Genomic DNA, 7,119 nt, shown 5'->3' with positions numbered 1-7,119 from the left:
CTCTTGCATCATCCCATTCTTTTTATTTACATAGTCATTAGACTAGTTCAGCTTCTATTTAACTCTGACCTATATTACTACAATAGCTTCTTAATTGGCATTCCTACCTCAAATCTAATTCATTTTATATACAGCATCCAAAGTGAGTAGTCTAATGGCCAGAGCTTATCAATCATTCCTCTATTCAATAAACTTCAATGGCTCCCTATTACTCCCAACATCAAATAAAAACTCTTATGTTAGGCATTGAAAACCTTTACAACTTGAATCCAAATTATCTTTCTAACTTTACATTCCTATATACACTTCATAGTTCAACCAAATTGGTCTTCCTAGTGTTTCTCACCTATGACACTCTTTTTCTCAGAGCATATTTTATGCTTAGAATGTGCTTAGGATGCTTAAAAAACATTCCTTCTTCACATTCACCTCTTAAAATCCTTATTTCCCTTTAAAGTTCAACTAAGCATTCACTTTTAAATGAAGCTTTTCCTAATTTCCAAACATACTAATGCCACACTTCCTTCCCAAAGATCTGGGTTTATAATAATTTTATGTATCATGTTTTCATATTTATTCATGCATAAACATGATCTTAGTACAATTTTTAGGTTATATATACAGGTGTAAGCACACACATATACATACATACACATATATGTTGCCTCTCCAGCAGAATAAAAACTCCTTAAAGATAGGAACTTTTTCATCTTTGCCTTTGCATTTCTAATTAACAACTGATCCTGGCATATAGTAGACATTAATAAGCACATAAATGCATCTTGAAACTATTAAGGAATTATAGAACCAATATTACTTTGAATTTTTATAAGAACTAGTTTTCCTACATCTGTCATATCTTATATCCTCATAATATCATGGTTTAGAGGTATTTATTTATTTTCATAGAAACCAATAATTTCCCAATATGGTGAATTCCTAGTGTGAAAACTCCCTTCCACAATGGAGTTTTTTAATAGGCCTTAAAATCTTCAAGATTTACCAGTGGCAACAGAACAAATGACTTGCCTATGGTCACACAGCTGGTATGTGTGAGAGACACAACTTAAAGTCAAGTCTTCTTGGCTCTGAAGACAACCCTCTCCCTCTGTGAGTAGGAATTATCCTCCTTTATCAGACAGAGAAGTCAATAAATGGAAAAATTAAGTGATATATTTTATAGAAACAAAAAAGTCCAGTAACAGAAGTGACAATAGAATCTATTTGGAAACCCAGACTTTAGAATGCTATCCACAAATGCTTCATTGAGATTATAATAAAAATATTCAAAGCATGCTGTTATCAACTGAAAATTTGAGTTAAAAGGAATCAGGAAAAAAAAAAAAACAACAAACCAACAACAATGAAACATATGTTAACCTTTTTACAAGTAATAGAATTATTGCACTAAGACTACAGGAAATACAGAGCATGTCATCAAAACAGAAAGATAGAATATACATCGAATTGAGAAAGAAGGAAAGAGTCAGTATTAGACTTGGAATCAATCAGACATGAATTTAAATCTCATTTCAGATGCTAATTAGTTGTATGACCCTGAAAAAATAACTTATTTCTTATCTCCATTTTACAGATGAAGGAATTGAGGCAGACAGAAGTTAAGTGACTTTTCTGGGATCATAAAGTTAGAATTCCAGTCATCTGGACTCCATTTTCAGTGCTATTCATTCTGCTTCTAGTTAGAGTAAATAAATTCTTGTTATTTAAATGCTACTTACAGCTGCTGCTGCTGCTACTGTTGCTACTACTACTATTACTACAACTGTTGCTGTTCTCATTGCTATCACTACTACTATTACTGCTACAGCTTCTATCCAGCTGTATATTCTAGAATTCTTAAATATTTGCAAGAATATGCACTCTGGTTTAGAATATTTTTGTCAGGAGAAATAGGAAGAGAAAATATGCTGTCATTTTTTGTTAACCAGAATAATTTTTTCTTGTTAGGACTCTTCTCCATTGCTTCAACCATAATTCAACAATCTTTATCAGAATCATAAGAGTTAAACTCCCAAGGTATGAGGGAATTACATTAAAGAACAAAATGTTGGGGTTTTCAGAATTTAAAATTCCAGAAATGTGTTTTTCCAACAGATTCTTGAATTATTCAAGAGCATCACTTTCTTTTTTCTTTTTTTTTTTTTGCATTCCTTATAAAATGGAGCTATTTTCATTTCTTAAAAGCCACTTTTATTTATTTATTTTAACAAATATTGTTCTCAGGAAAGCAGAATTATAGTGATTCAATAATAAGTGCAACATGAGAAACTGGATTAAAATTGTTTTCAAATACATCAAATATTTACCTGCCCTAACCTTTCTTTATCACCACATAGATAAATAACTATTTCTTCTCTTATTTTCTAAAATTTCTCTGTTTTCAGTTAATTCCATTGACTGTCATTCTCTTTGACAATTTCATCCCATCCCTACTTCTTGCCATCGTTTGATCTTTCATCAGAAAAAATAACCCATACAGTGAGGTTTATTGACTTTAGCTAAGTTCTTTACTAACAATCCAGTTCCTTTCGCTGATAGTGATGCAGTAGTCAGAAAAGTTTTACTTATTTAATGACTTGTTGGGATGAAAATTTCAGAAATGACAGGAACTCATGTTAGGTAAGATATCTTTGTTTCCAACTATCATTCAACTAGTGATTTGTACTTAAGTAAGCACTTAACACATAATTGTGAAAAGAAGGGAAAGAAAGGAAACAAGGAATGAAGCAAAAAAGGAAGGAAGGAAAAAAATGGAAGAAAGAAAGATAAAAAGGAGAGAAGCGAGAGAGAGGGAGTTTAAGAAGTAGTCTTATTACAATCTCTTTTTATACATAGTTTAGAAAATAGTTTAAATATTTTTTAATAGGAGGCAACAAGTAAGTTTTTGCTTTGACTTTATGGAAAAGACAGGTATCTTTTAAATGCTATTTTTTTACTTGTTCAGGTATTTTGAATCTATGTGTATATTAAAACTATAGACATATACATGTGCATATACAAATATATGTATGCATAAACATATTAACTGCATAGTATGTGCCAAACACTATGCTAAGCCTAAGATATTATTATGTTAGATTGTTTGATCCTTGAGGGAAGGACTGTCTCTACATTTATATCCATATATATATATATATATATGTATTTAAAGACATCTACATATGAATGTTTATATCTATATGTATATTTACTAAGAAAAACCAGGCTTATACCTATCTGATAAGTGATTTATCCATTATATTAAAACTTCCTTAAAATCTAAACTGGAAACATTTTAAATTACTTTCTGGGAAATACTGTATCATATTGATTTACAAATAGGAAAGCATGTTAACATGAAATTATATGACTTGAACAAGCTCACATCATAAACCATGGTCAAGACAGGAGCCAAAGAGTAACTCCTCAGGCTGTAGCAATTAGAAAATCTATCTCTTTCCCTTTCTCTTCTGCCTTTTATTCCATTTGTTTGCCTCTGCCCTATACTGTACTTCCTCCCAAGTTATAGTATTCAGTAACTCAAATAGCATTCAGAATAAATTTGGGCCTTTATGGCTTATTACTTGCCATTTAACTGCATGAATGTAAAATGTGCCTGAGCAATAATGCACGGTAGGTTATTCAATAACAGGAGTAATGTAAAGCGATTTCATATCTCTTTGAATCAGGAACATTAATTAATCATATGATGAGAATGCATCATTCTATTTACCAGTGGAAGAGGCTGCCAAGATCTTTCTGACTTTAATAATTGCCCATGCTGTTGTGGGAGGAAAAAATTAATTTAGTTATTAAAGTGGAAGGTGTTTTTTTTTTTTTCTATCATGGTAAAGCTGAAAAATAGCCAGGACTATAACATTAATGCTATGAGAATTTGGATCTGAGTTCTTTTCATCAAAAGGCTTGCCTGCCTATATTTAAAGAAAAAAGAGAAAAGAAAAAAAGGAAGAGCTTCAGAAAATATACATAAGGCTTATATCTCATGCACACAACTATAATGCAAATAAACTCCAACCTTGTTTCACTTTTTATTATTTTCAGGGATTAATGAATATAAACTTATAGCAATGGATGGGATATAAAAATTATTGTCTCTAAACTACAAATTCTGTATTTGGGAGTAAAATATTATGGAAGGTCCTGAATATATAGTTTCATTGGCAAAAGGGAGGAACCCTGTTGAGGATGCCTCAATTTGGCACTTTCTCTGCAACTTAAGATCTTAGAGAGTTACAGGGGACATTGAGAGGCCAAATGACTTGCCCAGGATCATATAGTCAGTATGTGTCAGAGATTGTATCTGAACCAATTTCTAGCTTGTAGGCTAACTTGTTATCCACCAAATATATTTTGCTGCTTTTCAGAATGAGGAAAAGATACAGCAAAAATGTGCAGAGTTTACTAAGGAAAATCATTTGGTGAATCATAGGTAAAATTATACTGGTATCATGATGAGCAAAAAAAGAAAGAAAAAAAAGAAATGAGGAAGAAAAAGAAAGAATAGAAGGAAGAAAGGGAGTTAAATAGAGAAGAATTAAGGCAGATGAGAAAGAAGAAAGAAGTCATTTACTAGTTGAAATCTTACTTGCGATATAGAGTTAGCTTTTAGTCTCTCAACTCTGTAATTCATTATAAGCACATTTTGACAAATTATATTTGTTATGAGTCACTGTCAATATGTTGTTATTATATATAAAAATATCTTGAAAAACTATTAACTTTTAAAAGTATACAAAAATTGAAAACAGGATGCACACAGATTGCTAAAGGATCATTAGCGTCCCAGATTAACATGACTGAAAAATCACAATTTAGAAATTATACAAAAAAAATCCCCTAACTTCTAAATACAGATAACAAAAAACAATTGAGAGAATAGATAGATTTCCTTGAGTACAAAATCCAAAAACAAAACCTTTACTTTAAATACCAACATGAATACTAATTAATTTTAATAATTATGAAGACAACAAATTCTGCAAAAGATTATTCAACCATTATGTAAAATCATAAAAGGAAATGAAATAATATATTCTCAGAAGCAAATGAATTCAAGATATAACCCAAAATAAATGCTTTGTAAACCTGAGCTTAATCATGACTGAATAAAAGTTAGATATTCAAGGAAAGGGAGATATTTGAGACATTCTTGAAAAAATATGTCAAACAAAAAAAAAAAGACAAGCAGAATGTTTGTAAACTAATAAACATCCTAAACACATAAGAATAGTAATTTAATATAGCTGTTAGAAAAAGAATAAGTAATGGAAATCAGTTAATCCATTCTAAAGGTTATTCAAGAAAGATCTATCAATAAGTTTCAATTATCTGTTATGTTTTTGACACTGAGGATACAAATGCAAAGAATGGAATAATCTTTATTCACAATGAGTTTATATTTTAATAGTAGGGGCAAGAAGTATATATAAAAAGACACCATAAATAAAAAGTTAGAAGCATAACAAAGTAAATAAATATATATGAAATACTTAAACATTTGGAATATTTTTAAAAAGGGCACAAGCAATTGGGAATGTGGGGGTAGTTCAAGAAAGACCAAGCAGAAGTTGATAGCTGAGCTACATTTTTAACAAAGAGAGGAACTTCATGAGGCAGAAGCAAGAAGGGAATGCATTATTAGTCTGAGGAATGACAAGTACAAAGGCATGGAGATATAGAATGAGTGCCATGTCAGAAAAAGTAAGTTAACAAGCATTTCTTACTACCATGCATCAAGAACTGTGCCAGGCTCTGAAGACACAAAGAAAAGCAAAAAATAAACAAAAAACAAACAAACAAAAAAACAGTCCCTGCTCTCAAAGAGTTCACAATCTGATGGTAGAAAATAACATAAAAAAGTTGAAAAGAAAGGCAGAGAAGTTAAAAGCAAGGATATTCCCCAAATGGACGTGATGTAGTCCTATAGCCAGGTGGAAAATGAAGTGGTTGCCTTGGACCCTCCTTAAATAGAGAATCCAGGAGGAGTTCTCCATCGAGTGAAATCCAGATTTTCTAGATTGAAGAATGCATTAGAAGGAATAATGGCCAGTGTATCTGGAACATAGGTTGGGTCTAAGTTGTTTAAAGCTTTAAAAGGTAAACAGAATAATTTTTATTTTAACTTATAAGTCTAGAAAGCCATTAGAGTTAGTTGAAAAGGAGAATCACATGGATAAAAGCATGCTTAAGATTACTTTGGCAACAATGTACTGGAATAGTAAGAGACTCCAGGCAAGGAGACCTATTAGGAAGTTTTGCAATAATCTAGTGAGTTGATTAAAGGCTGAAATACAGTGATAGGTAGATGAGTAGAAAGAAGGGATTATATATTAGAGAAGTTGTGGAGAGAGAGGTAGCAATATTTGTTAACAGATTGAGTACATGAGGTGAAGAAGAGGAAGGAGTCCAGGAAAATGACAAGATTATGAACTTGAAACATTAAAAGGTTGTTGTTGTTTATTCTTCATATCTAACAGAAAAAGGACAATTTTGAAGAAGATTGGAAAGGTAATGTGTTTAATTTTTCAAATATTTGAGTTTAAGATGTCTCTTGGAAATCTAGAGAAAGAGCAATTTGGAATGTGAAACTAGCTTAGATAAAGGACAAATTGACTATATAGATTGGGGGGAAAGAGATAGAAACAGAGACAGAGAAATGGAGAAAGACAGAGACAGAGAGAGAGAGAGAGGCAGACAGAAACACAGAGAAATACAGAGAGAGAGAGAGAGAGAGAGAGAGAGAGAGAGAGAGGTGTCCATAGGTAGACCGTAAAAATAGTAGTGACTCCTATAGCCTCTTGGCCAAAAAGAAGTATCAGTAGCACAAATGAAGATAACAGAGGGGAAGAATTAAATCTAAAGATTTGAAAAGGGTAGGCTTACCCTAGAGCCCTGTCTGGAGGAAGAGCAATAATCATCATCATCATCATCATCAGAGCAATTTGGAACTATCTAACTGTGCATACCCTTTGATCCAGCAGTTTTTCTACTGGGCTTATATCCCAAAGAGATCTGAAAGAAGGGAAAGGGACTTATATGTGCAAGAATGTTTGTGGCAGCCCTTTTTGTAATGGCAAGAAACTGGAAACTAAATGGATG

Source organism: Antechinus flavipes, chromosome 5 (genome assembly GCF_016432865.1).
Source record: "Antechinus flavipes isolate AdamAnt ecotype Samford, QLD, Australia chromosome 5, AdamAnt_v2, whole genome shotgun sequence".
In the NCBI taxonomy this organism is placed as follows: Eukaryota; Metazoa; Chordata; class Mammalia; order Dasyuromorphia; family Dasyuridae; genus Antechinus; species Antechinus flavipes.
Note: the sequence above shows the minus strand (reverse complement) of the source record.